Here is a 16660-nt window from a genome sequence, read left to right as displayed (position 1 = left end):
CAAGGTAGAGCTGAAAATGTACTCACAGATTATCAGGTTAAAAAGTGACTCTCAGAAAATTTCTGAAATATATTAAAAGATTCAAATTTAGTTTATGGATAAGTTGAAGTAGGATAAAAATTATGATTTAATCAATGATGATACTCCAGGAATGGTAAATAATAATTCAGTACTGTTCAATGAACATTTCCTTATGGAGCAATAGTTCAGGGAAAACAAGCAATATGGGATATTAAGAAGGTAGAGAAGAAGCAAATTAGGTCTTCCAAGGTCTTTAGCAAGTGTGATTGTTGGCTCATTATAGATGCTGCTAAGGATAGCAGTGCTATATTTAGACAATCACTTTTTTTCAACTTTTAATTTATTTTTAGGTAATTGAGGACTCAAAAAAAGTTGCAGAGATTGTTTTTTGTGAGGCCTTCACTCTGCTTCCCTAATGATAACATCTATTGTAATTATAGTACAATACTAAAACCAGGAATTGATACTGGCACTATATTGTCAAACAGACTATAAATCTTATTTAGAGTTCATAAGTTTTTATATGAACTGATTTGTGTGTATGTATGTATTTTTATGTTTTTTTATGCTATGTATAGATTTGTATAAACATCATCAAAATCAAGATATACAGTAATTTTATTAGCACAATAGGACTTCCTTGTTCTAACCCTTAATAGTGTAGCCTACTTCCCACTTTTGTAACAATGACAAATTCATTCTCCATATCAAGATTTTTTTATTTTTATTTTGAGAATGTTACATAAATGGGATCATATAGTATAGTAATCTTTTGAGATTGATTTTTATTTTCCCCTCAGGATACTGTCTTGGAGATCCATCTAAGTTGTTGCAAGTGTTATAAGTTTATTTATTTTAATTGCTAAATTGTATTCCATTGTATGAATGTACCCATCTACCAGTTGAAGGACATTTGGGTTGTTTCCAATTTGAGGCTATTATGAAAAATGATGTTATGAACATTCACATATATAAGTAGTTTGTTATACAGTAATAGGTAACCAGAATATCTCCTAATGTGAATGCCTAACAGCATACTGAAAAGGCAAGCAATATACTGGAGAACACAGAATTTTGAACAAGTGATATAGTTTAAAATTCTGGCTTTTCACTGAGAAATTATGGTTTTATATCAGTTACCTTTGCTCTATGATCACTAGTTTCTGATATGCAATAGGTGTAAAACAATACTATTTTTTCTAAGAATAAATGTAAAAATTTAAACAATTCAACAATACCCCACATAATTATTGATTTCCTAAGAAGAAATTTGAGTTACTGCTATAATTAGTTGATTTTATAAACTTCCATGTATTCCATAACAAAAAAATATGAGTATGAACATTAAAAAATACAAACACATACAAATATAGACTATTTATAATATTTAATATTTAAAAGTTTACAAATACATTTATAAAAAGTTGACCATATATTATGCCACAAAGTAAACCATAACAAATTTCAATTGTTAAAATTCTAAGAGTATGGTCTGTGATTAGTACCATTTAATTAAAAATTATAGACACAAATCTTCTACCCTCCTTAAAAATTAACTGAAGTTGGAAGAATAGGTAAATTCTGTGTTTGCCTCCTCTCAAGACAACATCAAGATTACAACTAAACTACAGAACAGTCATCATTGAGAATCGCCTTAAGTCTAGCTGAACAAAAGTCCTATAATTAAGGACATACAGAATAGGCCACTTTGAGACTCATAGGAGGAGCAGAGACATGGGGTGTGCTGGACTCATACCTACGTGTGGTGATTAAAAATGAGAAGAGATATCTTGGCTACAGAGAACCCCCTGGATCATGAGGGGGCCCAGCCTCATACCAGGCTCCCCAGCCCAGGGTTTCAGTGCCCAGAAGAGAAGTTCACACAACTTCTAGCTATAAATACCAGTGGAGAGATTATGGCTGAGTAAAAGAGAGGGCAGCTAGAATTTCAAAGAATTTCCTCTTAAAGAACCCATACATGGATTTACTTGGTGACTGATTCACTCACTTTGAGCTCCACAGCTGGAGTAGCAGCTCAAAAGGTGCCAGGAATATATGGGGAGAAACTGAATTATCTAACTTCAGAGCAAGTGCTGGAGGGACAGCTTTCACCCACACACAAATTCTGACAGAAACTGTTGTTTCTTTGTTTGGCCCACCTCTATCCAGGAATGCAGAATTAGGTGGCTTTCATATCTGAGTCTCCATCAACCTGGCTAATGCTGGTCACACCTCCCTAGTGATTCCCTGAGACCCAGCCCCATCTAATGTGAAGGCCCAGAAAAGCCACTTATGGGTGGCTTTTCCATGCAAATGGTCTCTCTTGGTTCACACCGCGGACACTTCTAAAATCTCTTACAGGCTCTTAAACTCTACCAAAGTGGTATCTGGCCTTGGTGTGCCCTGTAGCTCTTGTTGAGCAGCTTCAAGCCTGGCATTAGCTGTGGCTGACCTCAATTTGTAGCTTGGCCTTTTGAGGCACTTACAAGACCAGCCCAAGTGGTGGATATCTGCAGATTGCTTAGTGGCTCATGCCAGGTGGCCCTGGGTAAAGCACAGGTGGAAGCTGAACTTGGCATAACAGGGACCCTTTGAGGACACCCTTCAGGAGCCTGACTAGTGGCTGGCTTTGGATCGAGCCAGATTTGACTGAGTCGGAGCACTGTCCAGGGCCACATCCAAGAACAACACACGCAAAGGGCACAAGAGACCTGATAAATTGAACACTGCTCTGTAGGGTCAGCCCCTGAACAATAGTTTCTCCATTGTAGTCACCAGGTGGTTCTCGCAGCCAATCAGCCCCAGGGACCATCCCTTCCATTGATGTGCAAACAACAACCAAGGCTCAGCTACAACAGGAAAGCACACACTACTCACACTAGGGATGCAGCTGGAACACCTGGCTCAGTGACCAGGCAAAACTGCCCCACTGGGCCTCACAGGACATATGCTACATAAGGCCACTTTACTAAGACTGGGAAATGTAGAAGAAATACCTAATATTTAGAAAGAAACAGGGAGCCAGCAACAATGAGGAGACAGAGAAACATGTCCTAAATGAAGACAAATAAAAATAAAAACAAAAACAGAACAAATCTTCAGAAAAAGAATTAAACAAAATGGAGATAAGCAATCTACCAGATTGCAGAGTTCAAAACACTGGTTATATGGATGTTCAATTAACTTAGGGGAATAATAGATGAATTCAATGAGAACTTTAACAGAAAGATAGAAAGCAGAACGGAGATAGAAAAGATGAGAAAAGAGTTAGTCAGAAATGAAGAATATAACAACTGAAATGTAGAATATATTAGAGAAAATAAACAGTAGATTGAGCAGAAGATCAAATCAGCGATCTGGAAAACAAAGTAGCTGAAAACACCCACTAGGTATAATGAAAAGTGAAAAATAAAATAAAATAAAATAAAATAAAATAAAATAAAATAAAATAAAATAAAATAAAAGGTGAGAATAGTTTAAGGAGCCTCTGGGATGACATCAATTGTACCAATATTTGCATCACAGGAGGGCCAGAAAGAAAAGAAAAAGAGCAACAAATTGAAAACCTATATGAAGAAATAATGATGGAAAGCTTCCCTAGCCTCATGGAGGAAATAGATATATAAGCCCAGGAAGTACAGAGTATCCTAAATAAGACAAACCCAAAAAGGCCCATGCCAGGACCCATTATATTTAAAATTTTGAAAGTTAAAAATAAAGACAGAATCTTAAAAGCAGCAAGAGAAGAGCAATTAGTTACCTATAAAGGGGCTCCCATAGGACTGATTTCTCAAAAGAAACTTTGTAGGCCAGAAGGAATTGGTGCAAAACATTCAAAGTGATGAAAAGCAAGGACCTACAACCAAGATTACTCTTTCCAGTAAATTTATCATTTAAAATTGAAGGACAGATAAAGAGCTTCCCAGACAAGAAAAAGCTAAAGGAATGCATCAACACCAAACAAGTATTATAAGAAATGTTTAAGGAACTTCTTTGAGAAGAAGGAAAAAAACCCCTTACATATGTTGCCTACAAAAGACTCACTTCAGATTGAAAGGCACACATGGACTGAATGTAAAGGTAGGAAAATAATATTTCATAAAAAAATGGGAGGAAAAAAGCTGGGGTAGCTATATTTATACTAGATAAAGTTTAAAACAAAGGCTATAACAAGAGACAAAGAAAAACCCAGTAATCCCACTACTGAGTGTTTATCCAAAGAAACCTAAAACACCACTTTGAAAGGACATATCAATCCAAATGTTATTGCAGAATTATTTACAGTAACCAAGCTATGAAGACATCATTGGTGTTCATCTATGGAAGAATAGATAAAAAAGAAGTGGTACATATATACATGGAATATTTCTAAGCCAAAAAAATAAAAATAAATAAATAAAAAGGAAGAATAAAATCTTGCCATCTGCAACAACATGGAAGGACCTACGGGATATTGTGCTGAGAGGAGTAAGTCATATAGAGTAAGACAAATACATATGATTCTACGTACATGTGAAATCTAAAAATCAAAACAAACAAAACAGAAACAAACTTATAGATAGATATTTTTATGATTGCCATATTGGAGAGGGGTCAGGAGGAGGGTGAAAAGGAGAAAGGGATTAAGAAGTACCAATTGGTAGTTACAAAATAGTTTTGGGGATGTAAAGTATAGCATAAGGAATATTGTCAATAATATTATGTTAACTATGTCTAGTGTCAAATGGATACTTTATCAGGGTTTATCAGGGTTATCACTTCTTAAATTATATAAATGTCTATTCCTTATGTTATATCTGCAACTGATATAATACTGTATGCCAACTTGAATTTATTTTTTTTAATTTATAAAACGAATTAACTTAAAATGAATCATAGACCTAGATGTAAAATGCAAAACTACAAAACTCCTATAAGAAAACATAGGAGAAAATTTTGATCATTTTAGGTATGGTGATGACTTTTCAGATACAACACCAAAGACACAATCCATTAGAGAAATAATTGGTAGATTGGACTTCATTAAAACTAAAAACCTCAGTTCTGCACAAGATAATGTGAAGAGACTAAGAATATATGCCATAGAATAAGTGAAAATATTTGCAAATGACTTAGAACTATTATTCAAATTACATAAAGAACTCTAAAAACTCAATAAATTAAATGGACAACCCAATTAAAAAAATTATCAAGAGCCCTAAATGGACACCTCATTAAAGAAGATATGCATATGACAAATAACAATATGGAAAGATGTTCAACATCATATGTTATTAGAGAATTGCACATTAAAACAACATTGAGATAGTACTTCGCATCTGTTAGAATGGCCAAAATTCAAAGCACTGACAACACCTAATGATGATGAGAATATGGAGCAAAAGGAACTCTCATTCATTACTGCTTAGAAAGCAAAATGGCACAATCAATTTGAAAGATAGTTGGGTGGTTTCTTAGAAATGCAAATGTATTCTTACCATGCAATTCAGCAGCTGTGCTCTTTGGTATTAACCAAATAAATTAAAAACATGCATCCACATAAAAACCTGCACGCAGATATTATTAAAATTGCCAAAATTTAGAAGCGACTATGATGTCTTTCAGTAGGGAATGGATAACTGTGGTACATATGCACAATGGAATATTATTCAGCACAAAAAAGAAATGAGCTATCAAACTTCAAAAAGACCCAGTTTCTCTGTTTGAGTCCTAATACTTTGTCTACCACATAATAAGTGCTCAAAAATATTTGTTAAGTAAGCATATGTCTACATTTTTAAAGAAGATAAGTATAACATATAATTTTGCTCTGCTATTTAACTTTTATACAATTTCATTTACTTTCTAATCCTTTAACAAATTTTAAATCTTACAAAAAGTTTGAAAGAATAGTACAGTAAACACCTGTTAGACCCTTCACCTAGATTTACTACTTGTTAATATCACCATATTTAATTACTCTTGTTCAGTGTTACATTAAATTACACATTGCTTTTAACTATTTCAAACTAGTTATTTTTCTAAGTAGCATATCTTTAGATTTACTGACAGTTTCTTTGCTCACTATTTCTTTTTTAAAATAAATTAAGATATAATTCCCATTACAGTGTTCACCCTTTTAAAGTATATAATTCAGTGGTTTTCAGTATATTCAGAAGATTGTACAATTATCATTTATCTACTTTCAGAATATTTTTATCACCTAAAAAGGAACTCTGTACTCATTTGCAGTCACTCTCATTTTCCTCTCCTCTCAGCTCTTGACAACATCCAATCTACTTTCTACTCCTATGGATTTTCCTATTCTGGACATTTCATATAAATAGAGTTATAAAATCTGTGGTCTTTTGTGATTGGCTTTTTTATTTATTATAATGTTAAAGTTCATTTATGATGTATTATGAATGAGTACTTCAATAATTTTCATAGGTATATAATATTCCATTGTATATTACAAAATATACCATATTTTGTTTATTTATGCCTTAGTTGATGGACATTTTGGTGTTTCCACTTTTTTAACTATTATGAATAGCCATTAATATTAATATTCATGTGAAAGTTTTTATGCAAACATATATTTTCAGGTCTCTTGGGCATAAATCTAAGAGTGGAATTTCTGGATCATATGGAATAACATTTTTCATTAATATTTTAAGAAATTATAAAACTCTTTTCCAAACTAGCTGCACTATTTCATACTACCACTGACAATTCATGAAGTTTCTAATTTGTCTACATCCTTGATGTCACTTATTATGGTCCATCTTTTTAATTATAGCTATCTTGGTAGCTGTGAAGTGGCATCTTGTGGCTTTGACTTGCATTTACCTAATGATTAGTAGTAATGTTAAGCACATTTTGATGATTATTTGCTGTCTCTACATCTTCTTTAGAGAAATGTCTATACAAATTCTTTACTCATTTTTTATTAGGATGTTTGTCTTTTGTCAAGGAGTTTTATGAGTTCTTAATACATTCTGTATACTAGAATTTTATGAGATATATGATTTGAAAATATCTCCTCACATTATATGTTTTTTACCTTGTTGATAATGCACAAAAGATTTTGATGAAGTCCAATTTATCTATTTTATGTTTTTTTTTGTTGTTACTGTTGTTCCTTGTGATTTTAGAGCTGTTAATAAAAAATCACCGCCTAATCAAAAATAAGAAGATTTCCATCTATGTTTTCTTTTAGAAGTTTCATAGTTTTATTCTTACATTTAGGTATTTTATCCACATTGAGAAAAATTTTGTTTATCCTGTGTTGTAGAGGCCAATGTCATTCTTTATCATGTGAATATCTAGTTGTCTCAACACTATTTGCTCAAGAGACTATTCTTTTGTTATCGAATGATCTGGGCACCCTTATTGAAAATCAGTTTGGCCATAAATATAGAACTTATTTTGTGACTCTCAATTTCATCTGTTGATCTAGATATCTCTTCTTATCCCAGTACCACACAGATTTATCACTGTACTGTTGTACTAAATATTGAAATGAGCAAGGTTAGACTATTTATTTTTATTTCATCTTGCTTGATGCTTAATTTATGTGTAACTTTATAAACTCAGTTTTAGAAAATTTGAAAGCAATACATACATACATACATATATACATGTATATTATCTCAGATTAGAATTAACTTGGGAAAGAGTAAAACTATAAATATAAAACAATAAATAAATATATATAAATTTATATTCAAAATATTTAATTTACCCTTTGGATCTATAAGTCTGTTTAGACAGAGGAGTAAATAGCACAATTTATGAGACCAACATGTGTGAGAAAATTCCTTATCTAGTTTGTGGGCCTAGGCTGCTACCTAAAACCTTCAGCTAAATTTAAATTTGTTATTCTTTAGTTTTATCACATATGCCTTAGTTCAACAGTTATCTTTCCTGATTACATATACCTTTCCTGAAATAAACACCTTTGCTTCTTATGGTCAGTTTTCCCAGTTATGTATATATTCCCTCAACATATCTTTTTATTATAACATTATATTATGTATATAAATACATATATATGATATATACATGTATGGTATATACATATGTGATATATATTTAAAATGTATGGTATGTTCTTTGTCATGTTGTCATGTAGACCTTTTTTAGGGGCAAGCATGTTGGAGTAGTATTTACAAATTAAGCAATTTGTGAAGTTTTGAACCACATACTACTTGAATATTAAATGACTAATCTAAGGAGGATATGGCATGATTGAGCAGAGAAAGATTAATGTGAAGGTGGGAGAAACCTCAGGGAATGTGACTGAACTATTCATTGGAAAGCGCACCCCTAAAGGATATGTATCTAATGATAGCGTTCATTCCAAAAAGTGAAATGAGTGCAAAGTTAGCACAAAAATGTCATTGCCATGATTACACCTACAGTTCATATGAAATTTTATTAAAGATATAGATGCAAAAATAAAAGCAATATGTGTATGCATGTGGGAATATCCTATTTGAACAGGTAAATAAGTTGACTTAAAATCTAATTCCATGGGTCTCACCATGAAACCCCTAATTAGCCAAATAGTTCAAACAAGTTTATGCATGTATATTTAAAATGGATTGCTAATAGGATTAGAAAAGAAATCTAGAGACAAATGCAGAAATAAAGGAATCACTTTTCTTTGAACTTTTGGAGAAAAGTTTTAAACATGTTTTAAAAAGATACTATCATGCATTCCTGTTAGAAGGCATGAGAAGTCAATGCCAACACGCACTGAACATTAATAAAATTTTAAATTATCCAGTAGCATAAAAGCTGAGGGAGTAAAAGAAGTTATCTACATTACTGCTTAATAAAACTAGCCAAACAGTTTCGGGAAGCTTTTTACTTCCCGAAACTGTTTGGCTAGCCCTATTTCAGACTTGCTAAATCCTAACTTGGAATGAGAGAGTAATGAGGTACAAGGGGTGTGTGTGTGTGTGTGTGTGTGAATGTGTGTGTGTGTGAATTTGCATGTTACGGCTTTCATAAATGTTCTGACATTGTCTTCTGAGTATTTTTGTGGAGCATCCTAATGAAATAAGGAATTTGAAGCACATCATTGGTGACACCCATAATATTTCTTTTATTAAGGGCCCTTAAAGCCATTATTTTATTTTTTAAATTTTTTTGGTGTTTAGACAGAGATGTTTAGGAAGATTTTTTATATGTAGAAAATGCTGGGTCACTGAAAAAGTGGGCCCATGTGAAGGAGAGCTGAGATAATAAAGAATCATTGCAGCAGAAGAGGTGGCTCTATCCAAACTCATGTGGGTGCCCCCTTTCCCGGTCTTGGTTAAGACAGATAGCAAACCATTGGACCAAAGTTTGAAGCATCCACATTGGTATGTTTGTCAACCGTGGCTTCTCTCCCTTATACCTGGCACAGTTCTTTGTTTTTAATCTGAGCTTTGGCTCAGTAGATGTAAGCTAGAGCTCCAACACCTTGGCCACTGCAAAACCCAACACTACAATTCGCCAGAGAGCCTGGTAGATGTGCTCATTTGTGGTCTTTAAAATTTTTATTTTCATCTCAATTCTCCATTCATTTTCCCTACAGGATCATGAGATACATTGTGCCTTTTCTGTTTTTTAAAATGCCCTGCTGCCATATTTGTGATTTTTGAATGAACATGAATGACAATAAAATTTGTTTGGCATTTACAGTTTAAAGGAACTAATTAATAATAAAAAATAAAGCCAATAAAAAACAATTAAATCTAAAGCTAAAAAAAGTTTATGACCACTGAATATAATTCTAATTAAAATGGATCCTGTGTACTTCATTAGCAATGGTAGATTTCAAAATGCAAGAATCTAGGGTTCATTGCAAACTAATGGATATGATTTAAAGGCTTAGTACATAGGTAAGGACCATGGACAGAATTGGCAAAAATATGTCAACTAAATTAATGTGTTTATAAAATATTTAAAATTTGATTTAGATAAAAGGAATATTTTCTTTATGTTCCCCATATTATTTAACTTGAAAATTCAGTGTGCTGAAGGTATCAAAGCCACTTATGCTACAATGTTCCTGTTTTTAGTATGAGTTGATTTTATAGAGAACTAAATCTTCTTTTAAAGATTTAGAGAATTGTAGAAGCGTTATTCACATGTTTGGCAATATAATATAAAACACAAAATTGGTTCAAGTAAAGTGTTCAGTATCTTGATTGTGGTGGTAGTTTTAAATTATACTTTAAATATGTGCAGTTTGTTGTAAGACAATTCGCCTCACTAAAGCTGTTGAAATTAATCTTATTTGTTTCTTTGTACTTTTTAAAGATAGCTATTAGGATATTTAAAATAACCTATGTGGCTCATACTGTATTTCTGTTGGAAAGTGCTGTTCTAAGTTTAACTGCCATTTTGCTGGAAATATGGAGTACAAAAAATGTGTTAACATCACTAGGATTTACTTATCTATATCCAGAATGTGGAACATTTAGGACAAATGACCAGGTTTTTTCAACAAATATATGGCAAGAGAAACTATAGCTGAAAAGAAACTTATTAAAAGTAGCAACCAAATGCAATGTGTAACTTTTTTAAACCTTAATTTTATATTTCTCTTTAAAGAGTTGTTCAGCTCTCTTGAGACTCCTTGTTCTCTTCTTACTCCCTCCCTCTCTCTTTTACTACCTCCCTTTCTTCTTATTTCAGTTTCCTCTGTTTGTGAAACATTACTCCAAACAGATCCACAAGCTAGTCATTTTGGTATAGTCATTGACTTTATCTCTCTGTCTCCTTTTCCATACCATATCAACGATTGGTCTTAAATTCTGCCTTGTATTTACTTTTGCATTTGTCTTCTCCTCTCCATGGCTATGCTAGCAGTCTTATTGGTCCCCAGACTCTTTTCAAATCCATAACATACTCAGGTTTATTTACTAAAACACAAATCCTAATCCTTCCATATGCTTCACTACTAATTTCCATTGGCTGCCCACACATGATGGTAACTCTTTGGTGTAATTTGCAAAACCGTTTCACAAGCTGAGGCCATTTGTCTTCTTAACCATATATATATAGTCATTTCCCATGATATGTTCCAAAACAATAATGCCACCTCAGCATGTGTTAAGCACCTTGCATATCATACCTAATTTAATCTTTAGAAGAATCCTAGAAGGTAGATAACAATTATAATATACATTTGAAAATGAAAATGAAAATTATGGCTACATGGTCAGGATTCAAATTAACTGCTATACTATTGTGCCAGTGCATGCCATTTAGTGATAGTCCTTCCTCCTTTCCTCCAATTCTCTTCCTCCCTCTCTCCCTTTCTTCTATTATTTTCTTGGGCTTCATGACAGGAATTTAATTAATTATACTACTTACTAATAGTCAGTGTCCCAGCAAGAAACTAGATCACTGAAAGTAGGTAATTCGAAGGGAGCTTAATAAAAGGATTATATTACAAAGCATGGACAAGATATGGGGAAACAACAAAACATGTAGTATATCCCATTGGAAGGTGCCTGAATGGGCAAAGGGTTATGAGTGGGAACACTCACCTGATCTTAGGGAAGGTGATGATGTGGATAGAGTTGCCTACCAGTACCTGTGTTTTCCTGAAAAGGAATTTAGCCACTCCAAGGACTTCAAAAGTGGGAGACTTTAGAACAAACAACTCAAATTCTCTTCTCTAGCTTCCCATTTCCTGCAGGTGCCTTTCATTGGCCTCATTTAAGTAGAAGCCAGGAGGAAGAAAGCCACTAGATATAGTTTACTCAGTTCAGCCTCGATAGTACGGGGTTAATTAAGAATGCAAATGAAAGATTTTTAAAATATGAATATATCCCTATAAAAGATGTAATACACTTAGTGTGTGTTAAAATTATACAAATGATTTTGTGCTACATATCTTGTTCTGTTTATTATTTTTTTCTACAGCAATCGTTTGTGAAGATATCACCACATCATTTGTTTCTCTAGTTCAAATACTCCTAAGTGCTGCATTGTATCCCATTCTAATGATCTACTGTATTTACATACTAACTTCTAGAGATGGACCCACAGATTGCTTTCAGTTACCAAATATTATGCACAATTGTGGAATAAACTCTGCACATTTTTTTCTACTGGCTTATGGATTTGCTGGGTCAGAAAGTTTTTACATTTTTAATTTCATTAAGTACTGCCAAATTATTTTCCAGAATGGCTCTTTGAATTTGTTCTTTTTCCATTGGTGCATGATAGTATTCATTTTATCACATGCTAGATAAACGTTGGCATGGTTCACTTGTTAATTTTCTCATTCTGTTGTATGAAAATTAAAATGTTGGCATTTGAATTTAAATTTCTATCATTACTAGTAAATTTTCGAATCTCTTCAACATTTTTCAAACATTATGATCTCATCTGTAAATTATCTGTTTATAGTCAGATGTCAATTAATAGCTTAACTAAATGATAGAGCACCATGTGATCTTTTTAATAGCCCCTTGCCCATGACTACTTAGTAGATGCACAGTAAATGCTCATTTAATAAAAAACAATGTACTACATTTTATTTTTTGTATGTTAAATTCATGTCATATGTCTTTAGAGTTGGCTTTGACTCAAGCTATCAGTCAATAGGCTTGCAAGTAACTGGACTGAATAATTATTCTCTTTTTTTAGTATGTTCTATGCTTACCTATTCTATTCTATTTGATTGATTGATCTATCTATCTATCTATCTATCTATTAGAAAGGCTCATCCTCAGTTGTTCTATTCTCCCAAAGACCATTGAGCTTCAAAAGAAATTCTAAACACAGGCCTTTTGGGGTAATCTGAGAATATTTCAGGTCCAGTAGGCTGAGAGCATCTCTTCTTTGAATTTTGTTTTAAAAAAGAAAAAGAGCAACCAAATACATAACATAAAATAAGCCAAAATAAAAAAAAAAAACCTTAAAAACAATAATAAATTTATAAAATTGGTCTCTCTTAGAAAAATGAACTTTAGCATCAATTGATATTTGCACTTGAATTTTATTTCTACTTTCATTTTATTTCAATAAATATTTGTTAAGCAACCATTAAGTTTAAATGCTTAGTTTTTGTTATCACATTAATTTTATTGATGACATTTTTAAAAATTTGTAAAGAAAACATTAATTTCATATTAGTTCTAAAATATATTAAGTGGTTATATTATCAGTCTATATTTTATTTATTATTATTTTGGCATTTACTGTATGATAATTTTAAAAATCTTAATGCCCTTTTCAAATTATTTCAGCAGTTATTCTCTCCTTGTCTCATGCATCTCAATTCTTATTTGATATTATTCTAGTGCCAAATTTTTGTAGGGGCTCAGTTCTGACACATATTTTTTTCCTCTCTCTAGATTCTTATTTTTCTTTGCAATTCATGATTGACACTTAAAGCTTAGCCCTCTATTAAGCAAAACCAATGAAAATGAAGGAGTTCCTCTGGACCAGAAGGTGGTCAGTATTTTGGTGAAGCAATGGGAAGAAGTCATTCTCTCCAATTGCTTTACAGATTCTTCAGTACTCTCTGGTTTAGAATATAGAGGAGACCAATCCATCTTTTTATATTTCCTTCTTAGGTCCTCCAAGAGCTGTGCCACCATTCCTTTAAAGGTCCAGAGCCTCTGAGAACTGTAATCTTCACATCGTAAGTGGACTGATGTTTACTCATTGGCTTTCACTTCCTGGTTCCAAACCTTCCTCAGACCAAATAGAAAAAAAAAGTCTGCATTTGTTCTCAGTCCAGGTACTGTTAATGTTTTAAACCATGCTGTCCCCAGGCTTGGTGATTCTAGAAGTAGCTCTTTTCTAAAACAAGACTGGTAGTTGGTTTGTGGTTGGAGAGGAAGACAGCTGAGATGCTGATCACCAGTTTCTAATGAACTATTTAAAACGGTTGTACACATTTATAGGAACATAGATCAAGAATCGAGAATCAATGTCATCATGGGGGGAAAAAACTCCATACACAACAAGGGTGATTTACAGCTCAATTGCAAATTAAAAATGAATACTCAATCATTGTTTGTTGTATTAAATATAATCAACCCTTATGCTTAATCTATAATTCACTAATCTTGTTAAGAGAAGACCACTGTTTTTCTTTTCTTATGGGCATGAAGCTCACCTCATGAGATCTTAATTGTTATTTAATTATTTTGAATTGTGTGAATCCATATAAGTTGGGACAAACATGCAGCTTTAAAAATATAAAACAACACAAAAAAGAATGTAATGCTTTTTATCTATCATGTAAGGTAGATTGGGAACTTGTATGGCCTAAGAATGCTATATTTCCAAAAGCATGATGGAGTACTTGTTAATACACACTTTTGAGTTAATCGAACTATCTTATTCTAATGTTTTTATGGAGATAATTATTATTGGTTGAAATTCTCAAACAAGTTTCAGTTACTATTGGAACATTTTGACCTTAAAGGAAAGTCCAGAGAATAACTAGTTCCACTGGATACTTATGACTATTCCTCTCTAAGTAAATCTTAAGTGTTAGCTGCTTAACTTCTATTAAAACTAAAGTTAAATATAATCAAATGTCCTGTGGCACATGATTAATAAAATAAACTATTTATTTCCAGTTTTAATTATAATTGTAAAGTTTTTTGAAAAAGTATAATTTGCATTGTTTATGCTATTCCTCTTGTAGTTTTTTCTTGCACCAATATTTAGGCTATTCCTTTTTTTTCTTTTCATATAAAATAAGGAAGTCTTTACCAATAAGTAAGAGACAGCTTATTAATACATCAGAATATTTTTCATAAAAAGGCTCTTTTCTTTCTCAGAATGATAAACTTGATTATGTAGCAAATGTCTGTGCATTTGGTTTTGAATGGCATGTAGAAAATATGTCAGTTTGCACCTTTGCCATCTGCCGAATTGGGTTATACCAAATGCTTCCCAGGCTTTCTTAATTTCTCAAAGCTCTGAGATGTGAATTTTTCACAGAATTCCAAAAAATATTGTCATTGTTTTGAAACTGCATTTCTCCCCTTGCAAATTGCTCACACTGTAATTTTTTTAAATTAAAAAAAGATATAATCTGCTCTTTACACAATACCAAAGCTATTTTGTTTCTTTAGTTATTCATAAAACTCTTAAAATCTTAGGAATTTTAGGTAATATGAAATTTATCTATTCCAACAGTTTCATTTTTGGGGAAAGTGAAGTTGGGACCAAGAAAAATTATATCTTTACTCCAATATTACACAGCTAATTAATAGTCAAAGTAAGAATAGAAATTGGGTTTGCTGACATCTAATTCATCATACTATTATGCTATAGTAAATACTTCAAAGATGAAACGGGTGATATTTTACCAGTGAAAGAAAAAATAAATAATCAGTGAGCTCACAAAAAAAAAAGTCATAACTAAATGCTTACTATATCTAGGTTTTAAATAAAATATCTAAATGAGTCCTCTAACACTAGAGGGGCAGATATAATTAACCCATTTTGCTTTGATATCACTGAAGCATAGGGAGAGAATATTCTGGCCATGGTCACATAACCAGGAAGTGGCAACACTATTTTTAGAAAGTACAAATCTTTATTAATGTCCATTTAACTTCTTTAGATAATACCTGAACATGGAGAGTAGCAAGCGTAGTCACCAGTAAGTATATACATGAAATATAAAATACACATAACAGACCTAGCCCCTCTTTTCACAGAGTTTCTGAGGAAGGACATTAACCAGATCATGCGAAATTCTATTGTATCTATTTTGGCGCAGTTGTATTAAATAGTGCAATTGTCCAATGAGAATGTGGAAGGAGAAGACCTTTTTTTGGGTGAGAATGGAAAAGAAGTAGCCAGTTTGGGAAAGGCATTCTACATAGGAGAAACAATTTACACATAGTTGTGGAAATGGGAAAGATCTTTGGCCTGATAACAATTAAAGCAGACTGGAGTTTAGGAATGAGGGACTATAGTTTAGAATAAGGTGGAGAGTTAGGCAACTAAGTGTCATAATATACCTTTTGTTATTGTTGTTGCTTTTATCTATGACTACTAAGGAATGCCTGATCTGGGAGGGGGAAGTGATAGAATGAGGCACAGTTTGATGTCAGTGTAGTTTTTAAGGCCACACATTATGTAACTTGGACTAGGGTCATAAAACATGTTTGGACATTTTGAATGTGTTACTAAGTTTAATTTGTAGGACTTGTTAATAAATTTGATTTGATGGATGATAATAAAGAATGAATCAAAGAGAAGCTTCTGGGGCTTTATTTAACCAACTAACTGGGTGGGCTCAATTTACTAAAATGGAGATAATTTGGTTAGGAACAAGTTTTGGATGGTGAGATAGGTGAAAACCAAGTATTTGGTATCAGAAATGTTCATGTTGATAAAATTATTGCCTTCCAGATGGAGATATCTATAAACAGGTGGATATTTGAGTCTGGAGTTCAGAGGAATCTGAATTGGATATATGCATTTCAAAGTCACTAGGTTATAGATGAAATTTATATTCATGAGAGTGGATGAGACCGTCAAGGGAGCCAACTAGATGAAAGGCTAGGAATGATCCTGAAGAACTCCAATATTTAGAGGGAGGATAGAGTAGGAGAAACCAGCAAAGAAGAATGTATCTGTCAGGGTCCCAGTAGGAAACAAATAAAATGTC

At 32.7% G+C, this 16660-nt stretch overlaps 1 protein-coding gene across 9 annotated transcripts in view; it reads left to right on the top strand.

The window, feature by feature from the left end:
• The window catches only part of SNTG1 (syntrophin gamma 1), a 746957-nt gene that overhangs the window by 12624 nt on the left and 717673 nt on the right, over window positions 1-16660 (top strand). For 5 of the 9 annotated variants that reach the window (XM_036232864.1, XM_036232853.1, XM_036232856.1 and 2 more), the window contains exon 2: window positions 13593-13759. The gene's annotated coding sequence lies outside the window, so the exon portion shown is untranslated. The remainder of the gene's footprint in view (window positions 1-13592; window positions 13760-16660) is intronic. The other 4 variants (XM_036232861.1, XM_036232854.1, XM_036232858.1 and 1 more) reach the window with 1 other exon arrangement.

This window comes from Rousettus aegyptiacus, unplaced genomic scaffold (genome assembly GCF_014176215.1).
Source record: "Rousettus aegyptiacus isolate mRouAeg1 unplaced genomic scaffold, mRouAeg1.p scaffold_m13_p_15, whole genome shotgun sequence".
Lineage (NCBI taxonomy): Eukaryota > Metazoa > Chordata > Mammalia > Chiroptera > Pteropodidae > Rousettus > Rousettus aegyptiacus.
Note: the sequence above shows the minus strand (reverse complement) of the source record. Positions and strands in the feature narration are given on the sequence as shown.